General features: G+C 41.5%; 1 long non-coding RNA gene across 2 annotated transcripts in view; it reads right to left on the minus strand.

Moving 5' to 3' along the window:
* Positions 1-990: 990 nt before the first annotated feature.
* Positions 991-20,712, minus strand: part of LOC134881191 (uncharacterized) — a 38,301-nt gene continuing 18,579 nt past the window's right edge. The window contains exon 3 of one of the 2 annotated variants that reach the window (XR_010168016.1): positions 991-1,225. This is a non-coding gene — a long non-coding RNA (uncharacterized LOC134881191). Of the gene's footprint in view, positions 1,226-5,287; positions 5,456-20,712 lie in introns of those variants that run through there. The other variant, XR_010168015.1, reaches the window with a different exon arrangement.

Raw genomic sequence — 20,712 nt, forward strand, 5'->3', positions numbered from 1 at the left:
GTCACCAACAAGATGTATGAAGTTAACATACTTTAAAAATGTTATTGTGTAATAAGGTAGTGGGCCACAAGCATGAACATTAACTACAGCTTTTTTAATGGCCACCAGTGGATAAACAGGACTTCTCACAGTGAGAATGCAAGTATCTGTGACCAAAAGGAGTAGATCACTCTGGGACCAAACAGAAGACGTGCTGAAGCTTAATCTGTATACCCAAAGAGCAAAACATCTATTTATTCATTGTCCAGCATGGCATCTTTGAGTGACAACATCTGATAAAAGGACATTCCAGACAACTCTATCCAGACCTTTTGCCAGCCTCCAAGGTGAGGGGGGTTCATGCTGCTTCAGTAAATCAGGACTTGGACCAAAGATAGGAGGGTGCAAGGTCAGTGATCCCCTGCCCCTGGACCTTTGGGCATTCCTAAAGCCTGATGCTCTTTGCTGCATTAAGATTGGCTGAGTTAAACCCAAGTGGATAAAAGAGCATATGTTAAGGCCAGTTAGGCAGGCTAAAGTGGACCGGGTCATTCGTGAGGAGAGATGTTTTATGAGCAGCTGAGGAATCACATACTCTGACACAAGATTGAGAATCTGAAGCAAAATGAAATCTGAGTATTACTGACATTTTGGTTGGGATTCCTACACCAATTCAAAATGAGGCAACAGCAGTCCTAGTGAACAAAGACATTTCTGTGAAAACTATAAATGTTTTATCTGCCAACAGTAAATTCAGTGAGAATTTAAGTGGGTCAGGTCATTTGGGATTGAGAATATTTCAGAATCATATGGATGGAAGAGCCAGGAGAGTTTACTGTGTAATTTGAATCAGAAATATGGAGCTAATAGGATAACTGTGTAACCTTTATTTAAAAGGCGAAGGGACGCTTTTATATTTCAACACATGTAGACTGTCCTTGGGGTGTATACTATGACTGGTTTAAAATCCAGTCCAGGACCAGAAAATCCTCATGTCAGCCTCTTAGTGGGAATTGTAGAAGTAGAACACAGGCTGAAATATTCCACATTGGCATAATTCATCCTGGAAGTATGTCCACCCTCGCAGTAAATATGGCAGCAAATCCACAAACTGTGTGATTATCATGATAAAGTCCAACTAGTTAGCATTAAAGGCGTCCAAGTCGTATCGACAAATCATCCTTCATGTCGTCCACTCCTTCACATGTGACGTATGTCTGTAACCACAGTCATCTCGTAGGGCTTTCTGGCAAAAACAGGGAAATTAAATCGAGGAAAAGAGTTCAACAAGGTTAGGTTTCAATCATCCCAAAGCCAAATAATAGATCATGTTTAAAGACAATTTTGTTCAAACCAGTTTATGTGGTATAAATGAAATCTGTCTGACAAAATGGACACATGCTTTACATGCAGCGAAACTCAATGAATCAGATATTCCTGTGGGAAAAACCGTTCATGACAAGATGTATCTACTACACTTCAAGTACAGATCAAATGCAACAGATATTACATAACATTTTTGGTCCAAAAACAGACATAAAGTAAGAGTATACTTAAAGGTAAATATTTGAATCTCCTGTCACACCACGGTTGAATTGCAATAATCAGAAAAAGTCACTTTAATTAAGTTAAGATAAGCATTTCTTCATGGTACTTGGCAAAAAGACAACCTCCCCCTGGGGAAGTGGTCCGTGTATTTCTTCAGAATGTTGTGTTGGACATCCAAGTGTCAGCTCCAGGAATGCTGAAGCCACGGAGCCACAAACAATGCTGAGACGATAAATAAATGGAATATCTCTGAAAACCGCGAGCAGCCCAGAGGTCCATTTGGGTGATTTTATCCCTGCAGTCTAAGACCTGGGGAAGATAATTGAAGCAATATAAATGTGTCGGACTACCACAAACTGACCTGGAATGCGATGTAATTGTAGTTTACAGTTGGGACTTCATGCAGCCATGCAATGATGTGCGAGTCAGAAAGATTCTTGGCAATGTGACCAAGACCAAGAGTGGAGTTCCACTTTCAGAGAAACTAGACAGCTGTAATTGTCTTCCAATAACTCAAATTATATCCAAATGAAATATGTTTGCAAAAATGAAGGGGGATGTTATAAAGTCAGCCAACATCTCTGATAATCCAGTGGCGGTACAGCGTCCTAGAGATGGATATTTGCAACAGAACTTGTGAAGTAAAGGTTTTAAGTTGGTGCTTCTCACTGCAAACGATGGAGTCAAAGACCAATGCTTAGGCAGTGGCTGTTGGTGTGTCGATACAGATGCATAAAGAGTACGTTGAATGACATGCACCGCTCTTTCCACTTAGTCCAATGTACACTCATTAAAATCATTATCCGAAGCTCACTGCAAAGAGCGTAGCGTTAAGGAAGCCCTGTTATACTTTTGGGGGGTTTTCCCTTTCTTCTAGTGTGTTATATAGACTTTTGTGCATGTAAATGGTCTGCAAAGGCTGAAATACCAACGTATCTCCCTCACACACTCCCCCCCCCCCACCTGAAACACCTCCATTTGACTCGTGCTTACTTCCATTACATAGTGACATCACTACGTAACATTTGCACTTCTATTGGCTAGCACTCCAACACTTTGTACGTTAGAAGCTTAGGGGCCGGACATCTCTAAGCAGTTGACCAATCACAAAAGAGCCGGCAAACCAATCGCAGCAGGGATATGGATCTGTTTTTTCAGACAGAATAAGAACTAAGTCTCGATTACTAAAAGAAAGACTCATGATCAACATCTTTCAGAGAGGAAAGAAAGGATAAAAAAGATGTGCACACACACACTCACACACACACTCACACACACACACACACACTCAAAAATGAGAAATCTTACAGAACGTCTAAACCAAAAAGGGTTCAAACTCATCAATCTCAGGGAAAGGTTATTGTGCTCTGTACATTTGTTCCTCAGAAGTTGAACATCCCACAAAATAAATGAGAGCTTTGCTTCCACCAGTCAATTACTGTTTCAAATATAAAAAAGTGTTCAAATGATTTTGTAACTGAAACCAATTTGAGCCTGCACCGTTGTTTCCTCCGCCAGCTCTTTGAACTTTCCTTTTTGCGCTGTATCAAAACCACCAGTCGGGATTTTGGACAATCTGCCAAACTACCGTACATCCTCTCTGCCTGAAGACAAAAAGGGAATCACTGCCTAAAAATACACTGCACCATCTTAGGATGCCTTTGATGGGCCGATGCTGCAGAAGGAAACAACTCATCCTCATAACTAATGTCCAGAGTGAAGAGGAAAATTGTTTTGGACCATCATCAGAGCGGAGCCATTAAAACCAAACCCCTGCAAGCAGCAGAGTCAGAAAGAGAGAGTACCCAGCCATGTGCTCTCCATATGCTTCACACAGTGAGTGAGGAGTCTCGATTTCCGCTGTGGTGCTTCAAAAACACCCGTCTCTCCCCGTCATTCTTCCACTATCACCCACTCTTCACAAGTCTAAGCCACACAAAAAGTGCAGCTCAGAAAAAAAGTTGAAATGTAAGAGGTGTGTTTGTGAGAAGTAAGATGAAGTGAGACCAGATGAGACACATGTGAAAGGAGAAATGAAAAAGAAAGACAGTTAGAGTTACCTTTATACAGGTTGCTTCACCACTTGAACAACAAACATGTATTTTAAGAAGTGTTTTGAGCTCGAGAATCTATGTGCATGACTTCGTAGATTAAGATATGAAGTGGATCCAAAGATATGTGAACTTCTTCTCAGTAATGACTTGTGAGTTGAGGATAATAATAGAAGGAAATGTAGATACACTGGATGTAAAACAACTGGAGATACTTAGTTACATTTACCTGAAAAAATGTCTAAAATAAGAATTTTAAACAACAAACTTTTATCTGGATTGTTTTTAGATTGTAAAGAAGTGCAACAACAACAACAAAAACGCTCTGCAGACTTCAGGAGAAGTTTGTGTGGATAAAGTAAGGTGAAGATCTTCTTTCTGTTAAATATGAAAGATAAAGAGAAACCAAGGCATCATAGAAAACAATTTGAGGGACACTGAAGTGCTCTAACCATACCAAGAGCTCTCTCTGTCTTATCTAAGGTCTCGGCCTCCTTCTCCATGACTCCACGTGTGGGATTAGGACCACTCCAGTTGACCGGCGCCTGTGTGCTCTGTGACCCCTGAACATCGTCTTACAGGATTAAACTGCCTGCAGGGGATTTATTAGCATAGAAGTTTGTCAGTGATGTTTAACTACAATTGTTCAGTCACTTTAATGTTATCTTTAAATCATTTTACATTTACTACTGAAAATGTGGATGGGAAATTAAAGATATGTACAAAAAGTTTAGAGGCATGAAAGATGTCCTTATAGACTGACTGGCTTAGTTTAAAGTGAAAAAACAAGCTTCTTACATTTTGTTTCGGTAATATAATTTAGCATATTGATGGATAGTCTTGTTGATATCTTCTTTGACACTTATCCAAAAGTACTTTTTAACAAAATGAAATAAAGGGTCTTTCCTTTGTCATTGCTCAGAGCCAAGGGGCTGATCTAACACATATGAAACGTGGTAAAAGTGACCAGATGTGACGTGCTTTTGTTGATGTTTGTTAAATATTTCCTATATGGTTCATCGTTTTAATTGTGTGTTTTAGTGCCCATAACAGGAGATGGTTTATTGATGGTTGAGTCAAGTGCCTTTTGCAAAATGCCTTTCCTGTAAAAGTATAATGGGTCTGAATTCCTGGTGTTCCTGGTCACACATGTGGCAAAGTGGCCCAAGCGGTAGCCACTAGATTCCTGTTATCCATAATGAGCTGCGAGTTATTTTTGGAAACATTACCTAATTACATATTTTTTAAAAAGACCTTCCAGCAACAATAAAGTTGTTAAAAAGAGATATCATTTATACCTGAACTTATAATTGCTTGCTGTGGATTCAACTTGTCTAATGAATTGAATTGTGTCAAAAACCTTTTCATTTTTTAACTGAATAATGATGAGGCTTCATTTGTTAAGACTGATCAAATAAAATGCTCACCTCGTGGTTTGTTTCTGTCTATTCTTTCCTTTGTCAAGCTTTCTAGACTTTTAGTTCATTAATGTTTGATCATTTGAAAAACATTTAACTTCAAGTTGAAATTTTCCCCCAAAAGAAAACCTGCTCACAGATATTTTTCCAAATCAATATGCACCACAGCAATAACAACCTCTTCGTATGTTCTGCATTATGAGCTAGACTGTGATATAATTTCAGTGTCACAGTGTTACAGATAGAGTGTTTTGTATGGAGCAAAACAAGACTATGACACGTCAAATTAAAAACATTCCTGACATATTTCCCTTAGAGAGGGATACTTTATTGTTTCCTAGTGGTAACTCCTCACAGCTGCTGCAGTGTTAGTGGTGAACCAAACAGTCAGGCATGAGTTCGGTCTATATCGAGGAAACGTAGCCATCTTCAACACCAATCAAGCAATGCAGGGGTTTCCTGGAAAGGAAGTGCAGTGAAGCAGTCAATCGTCTTTAATGCGTCGCAGTCAAAACACTCGACAATATTACACGGATGAGCATATGTTACCTCTGGAGCTAAATCAGTAAAGTATTTATTTCCTCATTTTCTCGATCATTTGAACTTTTATGGGATTGCAACAGAGGTGTAAACACAACTCCCTGTGGAGCACAGACAGTGAGTGTCCTCCTACTGTGGAGCAGGAAATGTTTTCTATTTTGTGTTTCTCTGCAGGCAATAAATGGTGTCTCTCAAAGCAGGGCCTCATAGTGCAGTGTGGGGAAACAAAAACAATAAACTAGAATACAACTTTTTTTCTTGATCCTTTTCCTGGAACAGAAGTGAGCATTCTGAGATGTGCTGCTCTTACACCTACACAGGTACTTAAGTGTGACTCATTGTCTTGTGTTTTTCTTGCTGTGTGTGGGTGTGTGTTTGTATAGCTATCTTTGTGAGGACACCTGAGATTTATTAACCTTTTGAGTAAGGACTATTTTGCAAAGTGAGGACATCAGAAACCAAATAACTTTTAATGTTTTGTGCAGCTTTATTGATAGCCTACTTGAAGAGAACCTAAGCTAATTGGACAGCTACAAGTTACAATAGCTCAAAGATTAGCTAGCATGACTTACTAACCTAAAGCTAAATTGCTCAATGCCGTTACAGTAGGTCTTTAAAAGTTTGCGAGTGTTTGGCTTCATTTTTAACTTATATGCTTTTTTCTCACTTGGCTCAGTCTAATGATATTGAGCTTTTAAGCCATCATTTGACCAATTAAATGTCCTTTTGCAGAGATAAGATATTACAGGAAAAACGGAATAAATTCTTATAAAAATAATAATATTAATCAAAGGTTGATGAAATAATGTCATTTATTTTTTGCAAAAGGTCTGTTTATGTAGTAATAAATGTCCTTCTTCAGTGAAGCAGACCTTTTTAAATGCTGTGTGAAAGCCTGTTTTCCATTTGCTAGTCAAGCCTCTTTTTTTTAACAATGTAGGGAACTCCCCACTTTAGATTTACGGCAGTCTATAGGCTGTATTGTCTCTAGTAAAAACAAAGTAGACCACACTCGATATTGCTTTCTGTCATGGCAATAACATCTTAAGCATACACCACTGAAGACAAAAGAGAAGAGGGAGCTAATCCAATTTGCAGAAGAGAAACTCTTTGGAAAAGGGCTCGTAATTCAGATGTAATCGAATCTTACCAAATTACGGATTCTCCCCTTTATATCATTTACAGAGAGCGTGTGTGAATGTGTGTGTGTGTGTGCGTGCGGCTGTGCGTGCGTGTATGTGTGTGTGTGTGTGTGGAAGTACACAAGGCTCATATAAGAAATCTGAAAGAGCTACATCTTAAATCATATAACAGCAGAGAGGTTAGCTCAATCATCCTGTAAAAGGTCTTTCAGTGTAAACAACACATATGTTTGTAGCAACAACAAAAAGAAGCCTCAACCTACTTTAAAATCATGTCACAACCAGCTGGGGATTATCCAGCTGCTATAAATAAAAAAGGTGCAACATTAAGCATTTTGCAACAATACTATCCTTACCAAAGCAAAGCAAAACGCCTCTGTCCTTTTTGCATTCTTGCTGTACAGTCCCACTTGTTTTGCCATAGAGAACTGCCTTCAGACAAACTGCATCGTCTAACGATATTGAAAATGCTTTTACCCTTTCCTGAATTTCCTACAGCACACTTGGAAGCCCATACATTAAATAAGATATCCATTGAAGCGCGAAACACTGAATATTCATGTTGAATCATTTGTCACGCTGTTCATTTATACGAAAGCACTTTGGATCAGTTCCATAACTCATCAGTCTGACACCAAGCACCCTGCAAAGCTTGTTTTCCTCTTTAGCATGAAAACGTTTTACATCTCCAGGTTTTCACCATTTGTGAATCACGTTAAGTTTTCATGCATATTCAGTGTTCTTCTCATCCCACACACTGCTGGAAAGAGATTTATTCCAGGATGAAATGAATCTGTTAGCGTTGGTGCTGATTAAGATGCAGCTAATTACCGAACACTTCCTGCAACACCCACTGGGATTTTGTAGTTTTTGTGAAGCCATCAAGCTGCAAATAGAATCATCAGTAGTAATTATGACATATGTCCCATTATTCACACACCGTCTGTTCATATTGGATCTTTGTGAATTTCACCATGTACTCTCCAACATGCAAGCCACAGCTCCTAAAATACAGCTCCCCCACAGCCGTGACAATCACAGCACAGTTATGGAACATGACAAGCCTTGAAAACTCGGTACAAAGTTTGGGTAAAGTTCTGGATATGTGACAATTTAAATAAAAAGTATGTTTGGGAAAGGTGTTGAGTGATGTTAAGTTTTTGGGATACTTACAACTTCCCCCGATGAGCAATGCGTTTTCCTTTTCTTCTATTTGTCTGCTGAAACGAAGCTTGTAAAGATCATGTTGAGTTTAAAATCTGAATGATACATGCAGCCGGTGCCAGTGGATTTGGGGTATCTAATTTCTTTACCGTAACAAGCTTCAGATTGATGAGACTTTCTCAGCCAACCTGTGACTAGACCTGTGCGGAAAACAACATCTCAGTGTGTGATTTATATGTTTTGGACTACCTGTCTGGTGGCACGTCAGGATAATGTAAAGTAAGTTGTCAATCACAGTGAAGACTATTGAGTCTCAAACATTTCTATGTCTAAATTGTTGGCACTTTGCAGCAAAAATATCTTCCTATGAGACGAACTCAACCCCATCTGGCGCCTATATTGGCTACAACAAACCACAGACATGACAAATAGTATTTGATCCAGGTTCAGTAAACTCCTATAACCTTATTTCTGACCATAACAAGCCCTTGATGGATGGATTTCTGCTAATGGCAGCGGAGAAATTAGCTAAAAGGAGCCAATGGAGCAGGAAAAGCTTTGACTGTAAAATGTTGAACCTACAGCAGCGAGTGGCATGTTCCCCCATGTCTTTGTGTGTCTCCGCAGAGTGAAAAGTTCACTGTGTGTTGACTGTGAGTCAGACCTGGGCCATGAGTGTATGTGTGATTACTTTTACTTTTATAGTAGTTTGATTTAGCCAGATGGGTGGGATTTACCACAACACTAGGAGCGCCAGAAAGTTATTTAACAACCACAGAAGAGTGTTTGAAAGTTAATTTCAAGCTGTTTGCCATGATTGACAATGTATCTGACAAAATCCGAAGCTATTAACTCCACCCGTCTGGTATTGCAAGAAGATTTGAACAAACACTTTAAGTAAGAATCATTTGCAAACAGCTTACAGGATGGGTTTAAAAGGGAATCTCTGTGAGTCAGGGGATGTGACTGTGAGCGGAGGAGAAGCAGCAGTGTGGTTTTAATTAGCCGGCTGCTGCAGCGTTGCGGGTTGGGACGCGGTGCCAGGACGTCCCGGGAGGAACAGCACTGACGCCTCCGAGGCTTGCCAGGCGCGGCCACAGCCTATCCCAGAATGCCTCTGTCACCGTCACCGTGGGGAACAGCGGGGCCACAGGAACATCTGAGAAAACAATCCTTTTTCGCCCCCACTGTTGCTACGGAAACGCTCCCATTTTTCTGCCCCGGGAGACTATAGTGAAGGCATGAGGCTGGGTCGCTGTCTGTTTCCTGTTCCCCTTTGTGATGTGCTGCAAAATCATACGTCACGTTTGATACTGAACACCATGATGTATCATGGGATCCAGGAGGGAACAGAAGCATCTTTGAACATCGCTCCATGTCTGTGTTTGTTTGTCAATAATACTTAAAGGATAACCTACAGTCATCATGTAGATTTCCCTCAATTCAGTAAAAGAAAAGCACTGATTGAAAGCCAGCATCATAGATATAAAGGGTACCACCAATGATACGATGTATTAATGCTTTATCAATCACAAATAACTCATTAAAGGGGCATTTCACCAACTTATTCATAATAGGAAGATGAAAACTACATGATGAATGTTTTAAAGTCTGGGAAAACAACCCTAACAATAAGGAAAGTGAGCAAATACCAGCAAAACGATCTACTGTGTTGCATTATGGGAATTGTAGGAACCAGTGTTTTGGGAGATTTAACATTTTCCAACTTCATTCAACTGCAGAATCGACTTTTGGATAACCATTGGCTTGTTAATGGGGAGGAACTAAGTTGTCTGTCTAGGTTTAAGTATTCTATCCTCCTCCAGTTTCAGATTAAGGATGCTGGTCTTTCTCATGAAAGTACTGTATACAGAAGGCAAAGCAAATAATGGTTTGAGTACGTGGACGTTATCTATATAGCCAATAGCCAAAATATAGCCAAAAAGGCTTTGCAGTTGGGAGACAAAGAGCCTAAAGCACAACATAGAGAAGAGAAAAGGAAATACCTGTGCAGTGATTTGGCATTTCTGAGACTTGAAGAGGATATAGTTAAACTAAAAAGTGCAGCATGAGAGTGCAAGAAGCTTATAAGACTTATCTAAATGAAACATAATAATAGGAATTATTAAAGGCAAATTGTACGCCATGTATCTCTGTCTCAGTTTCACCTTTACACACTTGCAGCCCGAATGAATGCTGTAACTGTTTTGAACAGAAGATAAAACACTGTTCTGCTGAAAGCATGGTGATGAATATCTCAGCAGTCTTGACCTCACCCTTTGCTTTCACATCTCTGATGGCGACATGATTGCACCGCTTGGAGATCTTTATGAAAACTGTTCTCACTGCGCGCATCAAAATGCATTTTAAATAAGGTTCATCTGCCTGTGTGTCACACGCTGTCATAGGCAACTCAGAAGAACCCATTGACAGGAGCCTGGAAGCATCTCATGTTGATCAACTCCCAACCCCTCCTCCTCCTCCTCCGGTTTGTCCTTAAATTGCTGCTTTATAGGTATTATTCACGCTGTCCGCTTTGTCCCGACACAAATCAATAACTCTGACAGTTCTCGTAAAACACATTTCACAATATGGACTCAAAGTGGAGCCATTTGTGGAGCCCTGCAATTATGTGAAGAGCAGAGGGGGACGGAGAAAGCTGGGGAGGGAGTGGGGGGCGGGGGGCCTGTGGCTTGACTAATGAATACCCCGGGGGATTCTCTCTCATCAAGAGGCAAGAATGAAAGTATGATGGTGCGAACGACATTTAAGCTTTCTTTTATGTGTGACAATTCTCTTCCCAGTCAGAGCGAACATTAAAACAGGATGAGGCCGAGCATGGAAAACAAACAGGCAGTCCTTGACTTTGATTATAGGTTTGAGCAAATTGAAATCCGGCTACAAAGACAAAACCACACTTTATTGAGGACCCGTGATGGATTCTTTCACTTTCTGTCCATGTCTGTGTTATCTGTGTGTGTCTGTGTGTGTCCGTGTGTGTGTGTCTCAAGTACATGTATTAACAATTCAATACAAACACAGGAGGTAATTGGCTCTGAAGCAGAAGTTAGCAAATATTTGACATTTGTTAGTGTTTCCCATACATATCGTACTCCAGATCATCAGACTATTGCTCTTAGCTGAACCCCTTTGAAAAGATAATGTGTTAATACCCAGATGGTTGACAACATTCAGTGCCGTTGGGTGGTCTCTCCTTCCATTACTTTGTCACATAGCCCATAAGAAGAAAAGCCAGTGTAAGCATAACAATATAAAATTGACTGTGAACAACTTCTCCTTATAAACTCAGACTGTTAAAGTGGGTGGTTCCACTTAACGACAGGTGGCAAAAGAAGTAGCCCGCCCTTAAAAAAATGCAGGGAAGAAAAAAGGATTTGCACAAGGAAAAATATGTGAATCAATTCAAGATTTAAAAGGTCACTATAACATGTAACACGCTTCTATTGGTTAGTGTTGCAACACATGATATGCTAAGGGGCGGGACATACAGTATTTATATAAAGATTCTATTTAAGCTGTTGACCAATCACAACAGAGCTGGCCAGCTAACCAATCAGAGAAGACCGGGCTCTGGTTTCAGACGGAGGGTTAAAAGAGGTGCTGTGGCACAGGCAGTATGAGAAAATAAAGAGCTCTTTGAACATTAAGGCACGGAGAGAGTAGAGACACGACATAGAAATATTAACTTGAAAATGAGCATAACATGTCCTCTTTAAATACCACTGTGCTAATGTTTAATTCAGTCTTGGATGAATATGTAATTCTGAAGAGCTACAGCGTGATGGTCCATCTCTGCAGCGGCTGCAGAGGTGGGAAAGCGAGCCTCCACCAGCGGTTTGATTTGACGGGTGTTCAGCTCGCTTTCATCACGATGAATCATGCATTTATTATGTCCCTGCGGCTGGGAACAGATACTGAGGAAACATGACGGGAGTGTTACAGTAAATTCTCTAAAGTGAAACGGTTGCTCTCGTGCATCTTAAACAGTTAGCTGGTGCTTTTTAACGGGAATGATTTTGAGTCAGTCCACTAGGCCAGAAATATTCAGCAACATCAGAGGCAACCATCAACCCTCGTCATCAAGACTGGAGATCGTCGGCAGCGTTAGCGTCGTGGTGCTCTCAAGATCAAAACCAAACTACGTCACCGTGTCAGCGCTGTGATCGGATAAAAGCACACGCACTGTTACTTTACACGCCTAATGAGGCAGCTATATCAACTGTGAAAGTGCCTTGCTAATTATCATCCCTTGTGGATTGTTGTCAGTGCAGAGTTTGGCTCGGGAGCACGGCGCCCATCGGATACATAAATCATCAGCACTCAGATTAATCGAGGTTAACTCATGTGGGTGCTGGGACTTCCAGGAGATGGGTGGCAGGCTCTTACATGGTGTATGGAGACAGACTGCAGCACTGAATCAGCTCTGTGTGTGTGTGTGTGTGTGTGTGTGTGTGTGTGTGTGTGTGTGTGTGTGTGTGTGTGTGTGTGTGTGTGTGTGTGTGTGTGTGTGTGTGTGTATGTGTGTGTGTGTGTGTGTGTGTGATGGGAAGAAAATGAAAACTTGACATAAGCTCCCAGAATCCAGCTTTTAATGGTATTTCTGCTTCATTGGATAAGAGAGTCGGGAGTGACAGGAATCACAGGGGGGGACGCAGGGAGTGTGTGATGTGGGTCAAACATCAAACTCACAGCAGCACACCAACCAAACACACAGCTTTAAAGAAACAGAACATATTCATTGTAGATGTTCTGTTAGATCCTGAATTTTGGGGTGAATAAAAGGAATAAATAATTAGGGTAGAGCCTGTTTTTATACCCCATTGTTTTTGCATGGTTATGAGACTTAAAAGGGACTGGCAACATGTTCAAGAAGAAGTGGCTTGATGAGCACAAGGAGAAAGCTGACCGTGAGCACCAAGGGCAAAGTTAAAATAAGTGAACTGTGACCTGACACGACATGTTAAGCCATCACACCTGACATCTATCATATATTCATTGTTAAAACATGCAAATTGTAGCTCTTTATTCCAATATATAGCTGCTGCACTCATGCAAATCATTGAGAGCTCAAACAGAAGCAGTAATGGATTCAAGAGGACACAGCTAGGATGCATTCAAGGCCCCAAAGAGAAGGAACAGGTCTTAGGTGACTTTTAAAATGTAGTCCTGCAGACAGACCAACGTTTTCCTTTACAGAGAGAGGATATCCAGAAAATAATTATCCTTCCATCCAATTTTCTTTTTCCAAATGCTGTTCCTGTAATATTCAGAGGTAGGTTGAATGCATTTTTCATTAAATTATGTTAGTGGCTGTTGCCTAATGCAAGATTTCGGGATCTACCTTTCTTGATAAACCAACAACTGCATTCATTCAGAACTCTATATCACTGTCAGAATATATTGTGCAAAATGTGTTCATGATGCCCTTGCAACAAACCAAATCACACCTTGACAGCATGACATGACGTTAGGTTAACATGACAGTATAAAAACATCTTTCTGGAAGAAATCAAGACGACTTCACTGACAGCACACAGTTTGTATGTGCTGCTGCTGGTAGAAGGGTGGACATTTATTTTGTCTTTGCTAGAGAGAGTCCAGTTCAGATCGCTCTGCCACAACAGATCAATAGGCCTACAGACAAATGTCTCAAGGACAAAAAGGAAAATATTAAAGGATCATCTTCACCGTCTTCAATCACCACCTCAGTAACCCCGGTGAGGAGTCTCCTCAGGACCGGCTGCATGGTGCATTCATCAACAGTGGTCAGGGAAAATGTTTTTCACAAATGTTGTCTTGATCCTCTTCTTTCTCCATTTCATTCCTGTCAGAATTGTCCGTAAATTTGCTGTCGACGAGCGATGATGGTAATGTGAAGTCCTTGACAACAGTTATGTAATGCCTATGTGCATAGTGTAATGCACCTTCGAGATATTGGCTACTAAAATATAGGTGCTTGCAGAAAAATGTTAAATATTTGAAACAAAATACCACTCTTCTATCTGTTCATGTAAATTTCAAGACTTATTATCAGCAGGTATAACCCCCTGCAGGTGCACCGTTCTTCATGTATCCCAATGCACTGCTGGTGTTAAAAAATGGGTTATACATTTTTGACTGAATTCTGCCATCTCAAAAGCAGAAACAGCTGGCACTTTCTCATCTCCGTTGAATTCTGAAGGACTATCAATTCAGTCTAAAGAGCGTCCCCTGATGATAATGCTTTTACACTGACAACATGATGGTTTTACTGTATGTAGTGAAACGTAGCGCACCACAATGCGGCTGGAATCTGTAATAGTGATGGCTTTTCTTCATGCCAGCAATCATTTTGTCAGAGAAGAAGATAGTGGTGGCTCTGTCAGTTTCAAACGTCCCCGTCTGATTGTTTTTGGTTTCCTCTCTTGTGTCTGGGCTTACATTAGATGTAGAGTGTGTGTGGGGGGGGGGGGGATGTGGGTCGGCGGTTAGGATGGGCCCCCTAGCTTCGAGGGACATGAGGTGAAATGGAACCCACGCACTGAAAAGAGACGAGAGCCCTGAGGCGCACACTGGTCTTTTTCTCCGTCCCATCACACCTGTTTACAAGAGGAAGCGGTGATGTCACCCACTTCACACTTGGGGGACAATGATGGCTGAAAGAAAGCAACAGGTCGCAAGGGGCGGTGGGAGGAGGAGGAGGTGAGGGAGGGGTTGTCGAGGGGCCTGAAGAAGCTCTTCGTTTTATTTACCATGGATACTATGTTTTGGCCCCTACGGCTTGAGCACAATAACACTTGCGGGTTCAAGTTCCTGCCGTCCCCCTATTCTCCGTCTCTTTCCTTTAATTCTGCACCAGCCTCTCTCTCATGCATCATATGGCCGGGGCTCAAAGACATGAATTTCCCATCTATTGAGACTTCTCTGTAATTACCTTGAGAGGAGGAGGAGGGGGGAGGATAAAATGGGGAAGTGGAGAGAGGGTGGGGGCACATATTAAAAGTGCCTGAAAAAGAAATACTCTGCATTCTTCTATCACTCTTCACAAATGCAATAAAAGAATGAAGAGGAGAGAGCGGGTGGGGGGGAGCTTGGTATGAGGGTACATAAAAATGGGGTGCGTTCCAGCAGAGTCGTTCCACAGGGGGAATCTGAATAAATTAATCACAGCGATTGGCTTTCTTTTTTTTTTCTCGCCCTCCTTTCCTCTGGCAGGACGCTGTCATCTAATTGGGTCCTGCCTCTGTGCCGCTCTCTGATTGGCCGAGAGGGAATGTGAGAACCTGAAGACCTCGGCCAACAAGGCTGACAGGGGCTCAAAGGGCAGCTTCTCTCCCCGACTTGAATGGAGAGGAGCTGGGGAGTTGAGGGGGAGGTAGGAGGGGGTGGGGAGGGACACTATTATACAGCTACTAATGGAGCGGCGGATTTGGAGTGGGATAATTAAAACCAATGGAGGAGTGGGGGGGAGTGTAAAGGGGAGTCTGTGTGTGTATGTGTGTGTGTGTGTTTTCACGTGTGCATGTTCACATGTTTGTAGGAGAGGAAGAAAGAGCAAGAGGCCATGAGAGGAAAAGGAGTGAGAAGAGAGGGAGAGAGAGAGAGTGAACCCCACCAACAAAAGCAGGGATGTGTCCCCCCCCACCCCCCTGCCTGCTGTGGGCTCCCAATAGCCAGACATCTGCCTCATTATAGCCTGCACTTCACTGCATGCTGCCCATTGTCCGCAGCCTTTCTGTTTGTGCACACCATTCTGAGGCCTGCAGAAATAGCTGCACAGCCACAATGTCTCCTAACACAGAGCGAGTGGTGGCCCGGAGGAAGTGTTTTGTTTTGGAAAACCTGCCTTGAAATCGCTCATTGCTGGCGGGAGACAGCGATACCTGGGAGGCAGAGTGGGGGGAATCACCAAGCTTGTTTTTAGACCTTCTTTCACTCTCCTTCACAGTAATCTGGTCAGAGGAAAAAGTGCCCACTGAATCCACAGGTTTCATTCACACCAGGTGATTTTATTGATCAGCACACAACACAGACAAGATCTAATTAGTGAAATCACCCGCTGTGACTCTGTTAGGGAACCTACATTTATCCCTTTAGTTACGAGAGTTTGTCTAACTGAGATCTGCATCACTAAGAAAGACACTTAACCCCCCTCCTCCAAAACTTGTCCAAAGAAGATACCTTAGAGATAAGATAGTCAAATATCACTCTTGTGGTCTATGAGTACAAGCGTTTTCATTTACTTCCCATAATTAGACCTCCTAATTGGACTGTGCATCCCGTGTGCTCCAAGTGTCGTTGCACCTCCACATTTAAAAGCACTTTTACAAACTAGATTCATACCAATGACTCATTTTTTACAAGCAAACTTCAGATTAGAGTTAGAACAAACTACACAGCACCTTCAAGACTAAATTGAAGTAAAACTAGTTAAAGAAGAGAGTTTGTGTGTGTGTGTGTGTGTGTGTGTGTGTGTGTGTGTGTGTGTGTGTGTGTGTGTGTGTGTGTGTGTGTGTGTGTGTGTGTGTGTGTGTGTGTGTGTGTGTGAGAGAGAGAAAGGTAGCAGTAGTCCAATAATACATACACCATGGGCCACGTACACAGATGCTGATGCAGTCCACATCGATTAAATGCTATGTGTGTGAACTTATCGAAGTCTTATCGTATTATACAGTTTTTTGTTTTCTAGAAACAGAAAAAGATCTTGCTTGGTCGTCCTATCTTGCTTTTTCTGCAAGAAGTATTGTCTCTCAAGTTGTCTGTAAATGTCTCTTGTGGTGAAGCAGGTGATGTCTTGTTTTTCCTGTCTTCTGCACACGGCTCTTTTTTCTTGTGATATTGTTGCCATTTTTCTAAAAACTAAAAGCATTACACCGAGTAACTCTGAGGTGCAATTCAAGTGTGTTTCATCAGTATGGTTGTACTGCAGTGGGTGGGGATTTAGTCGTGGTTGAGTAATAGCTTGCTCTTATGTCTAACTTTCATAACAAGCTAAGACAAGAAAATCCGACCGACTTCTACTAATTCCCCGCACTAATTACATGTGCTGGGTTTGTGTGTTTAAGGTGTTAATGCATTTGGCAAATTAATCAATGCAGAACACTCCCATGCTGCCTGCTCTGCTGCACACGTTGGAGACGAGCGATTTAGGAGAGAGAGAGAGAAAGACAAAGAGGGATGAGAAAGCATCCTCATCACTGCAGATCTTTCAAAACTTGTATTCCACTTTTCATCTTAAGGGTCTGAAATGACTCAGAGGCCGAGGGAAAATTACAGGACTTGAGCTCATTCCTTTGAAGTTGCCGCCTGATGAACAAAACAGGCGAAGCTCAGACAGCCGAGATTTCTATATGAATATTTAAACAACTGAAAACCAGTCTTTCATGTTTCATTGTTTCGTTTTATAAATATTTTCTGTAATTTCTGACCATGTGCACCCACAGGACATAAGACTAATCATTCATTACAGAAACCTCTGAACCCCATCTTAGTTTATGAAGGAATGCAAGTACCCATCAAAAAAGTAAATAAATAAAAGTGTCAAGACAACCCTCGCCTGCTTGCACATACCAAACGTGCACTTAGTTTCAAAGTAGCACTGCCCACCACGGCCTACATACTTTCATATACCGTGCTCCCCTTTTCTCCTCGGGGCCTGAGGTGAATGTGGCCTTTGAGAGTGGAGGGAAAGCAAACATGTAGCCGGCAGCTCTCGCCTGGGAAAAGAACATCCAAACTGAGTGGGGCGTCCTCAGAGCAACAGCCTGAGCAAACAACCTGAGAGGGCTTCATGAGAGCGTGGGGGGCTGCTGGGTGACTGAGGGGCTTCATGGAACCAGCCGGGATCCTAACTTTCATACAACAGAGGCTCTTTAACGTCTCCGCACTGCGATTGGAGCGAGAGATGTTGAGATATGGTCCACAACTGCAAGCCAAACTATTTAGGAGGCCCTTCTTTAACTTTGCTTTGCTTAAATTAAACATTTTGGGGGCATTTTACTTCAGTTCATGAAGATGTTGATGTTTTGGTTGGGTTTGAATATCATTATATTAAAATTGGACCTGTATATAGATTCCAATTAGGCTCAGCTTTCAAAATGTTTTAGTTATTTAAGTTTGAATTACTCAAACAAAAATCTCTGATCAGCTTCTTTTTGTTAGAGAAGAAAAAAACAGCACAGTTTTAAATAAAAGCCCAAATGTGATTCACAACTTTAAAGCATCACATGAACAAGTTATTGAATATGTATCTGGCTTTTTAATAAAGTAGTCCTAATTAGAACTAATTTGATCATCTTAAATCCAGATATAATCCATCTATGCATTAAATCCATCGACTGAAGCTGGTGTGATCAGGGTTATTTCCACTCGTTACTGCTCTAACATTTCCTTTACAATCTTCAATTCTATGCTGCTGCAAAGTAAAAAATTGGGATCAATAAAGTCATTCTATTCTATTCTATTCAACATAGTAGAGACTTTAGAGAGAGCACTTTAACCAAGCAATGACAAAAGTTTTAATATACTTCATTTTTTTATTAATTTAGTTTTAATAAACGCATAGATTTGCTGCTGTAACCCCTATTAAATGTACCCCAGCTAAGAACCCAGAGGTACTTATACTAAAAGAGGTAGAACATATATGGTCAGTCCACCTCTTTGGAAGTGACAGCTATATTGATTGATGGAAACGCATTCAAAACCACACATGAGAAATTCATTTGGGTTTAAGCTCAATATACATATTCTACCAAGCAGAAATGATGCCACTCTCAATGATTCCTACCAAGCACAAATAAAGCCTGTTGGAGCTTTTCAAAACAAAGTGGATCATTATTTTAAAAAATAAACTTTGGGTATGCCTTCTTCGTCTTTTTATCTAAAGGCTTTGTGTGAAATAAACTCCAGTATTGGCTTTTGCCTCGGGCGGAGAATCACGAAACATTTTTCATGCCATGCGGGGACTCACTGAGGTAGTTCAATACCTCATTTCAGGCCCAAAGTCATAATTCACACAGCCAGCTTAAAGATTTTCCTCTAAACAAGAATATTTCTCACACTATCTGACTGAACAATCCGCTCTCTGTTGATTATGGAAACATATCTGCATCCTGTGCAGGTGGATCAAGTTAATAAAGGTACAGAGTGTGTAGATAGTATCACTATCAATGAAGAAGTTTTATTGTGGCTGTGAAAGGTAGCAGGGGGGGGGGGTTTACTGGCTTGTTTATATAGTGTCCCCCAAGTCGTGACTACTGTTCACCGAGCCAGGATCAGAGCCCATGGATCCGGGCTTTGAGTGTTTAGCCCGTGGATTAGCTATTGTGCCGGGCTAGTACAATCACCCACACCACCAGATCATTGGCCACCCAACACCAACTCCACCAAACATCGAGGGGGTGTCACAGCCCTGTCCTCACTTAAAATGTGAGAGTTACTGGTTGGGACCAATATGTCATCTTAATCAATGGAAATTACAGCTTAAGTCGGTTTACTGCGTGTCGGTTTGAGGAAAATAGCGACACGTCCAATTGGCGCAATTTAGGGTCCTCCGATGAGTCCTGCTAATTGCTTAATTGCTTCACGTCTAAATAAATGACACATCCGATCGGGTTTGTTGTTCATAAATTAAATACAGCATTGGGTAGCTCTAAAAGAAATTATAATGTAGTGATAGAAAAATGATAAACCTCATTTATGAACCAGCTTTAACTGTGGAAGAGGCAGTAAAAACGAAACATTAGAATACTGGCATTAGTTGCAGTGTATTACCATTTTGGGCCAGCAGCCTGTTAAACATGTAATATATTGACCTGTGCTTCTCACCCAAAACGATACGTGGCTCTCTAACCAGAAAAGATTATAATACAGATTTCATTTTTTATGATTTAATTCCCCTTGTGGTAACTCCGCACATCATCCTTTCACACGGCACATTGCAGCCTCTGTTGCCACATAGCTGCAGTGCCGAGGTGATGGCCTTCCTGTGCACCGGGGGCAAACAGATGGTCGACAACAGCCCAGGAGAGATTGTCTTTGACCGGGCGGCAGCGCCAGGAGCTGCCAACAAAAAAAAGCTCTAAAATCCGAAGCCCGGGGAGGGAACAATGGGCCAAATGCGGGGTGAGTCAGTTCTCATTCACTCAGCAGCTGGCCGAGAACCAACAGGTCGGCATTGCACAGCACTCCACACAGACAACAAGAGGGGAACCTCACCACGAGGAGGCCGAGAGGGAGAACTCGTCGGCAAATGATCAAAATCCCGAGAGAGCCAATCAACGGTGGTGTAATCCCAACCGTCTTTGTTGGCTCTCGGTTTTGTTGGAGCACCTGTTTGACACCTTGGCACTTTGATCACTTAGTCTCACATTTTTGGAGGGGAATTCTGCTTTTTCTAACCATGTGCAAGTTCATATAACTTCAGAGGTGTTGCACTTTGTTAAGGAACAGGCACATGGATCAGGAAATTGCTGAAAGGACAAACATATTTTGTAGGTGATCACAAAAAGTAAAAATAAATGAGGAAAGATACACGTCTCCCCCCCCTCCCTATTTTGTTTATGAATTTACCCCAGAACAAGCACGACTGTTGTTACCCTCACATGGATATACAGTATGAGACAGATTTGGCAAATATTGAATCATTCCAATGCATGTGGAATGAAAGTGGAAACCTCGCAGGGCATGTAGAGCATTCATTTCTGGTGTAATTCATTCAGATTTTTGATAATTATTTCTCCTGGGTAGAGAAAACTGCTAACTGTGTGTTTTACGTAATGGCTTTAATTTCAGCTTTGCCTGCATTTGCAACTCTCAAACAAATAAGCCAACATTTACATGTCAGAGACACCAGTGGAAAGAACGTGCTTG

The sequence above is a fragment of the Eleginops maclovinus genome, chromosome 19 (genome assembly GCF_036324505.1).
Source record: "Eleginops maclovinus isolate JMC-PN-2008 ecotype Puerto Natales chromosome 19, JC_Emac_rtc_rv5, whole genome shotgun sequence".
NCBI lineage: Eukaryota > Metazoa > Chordata > Actinopteri > Perciformes > Eleginopidae > Eleginops > Eleginops maclovinus.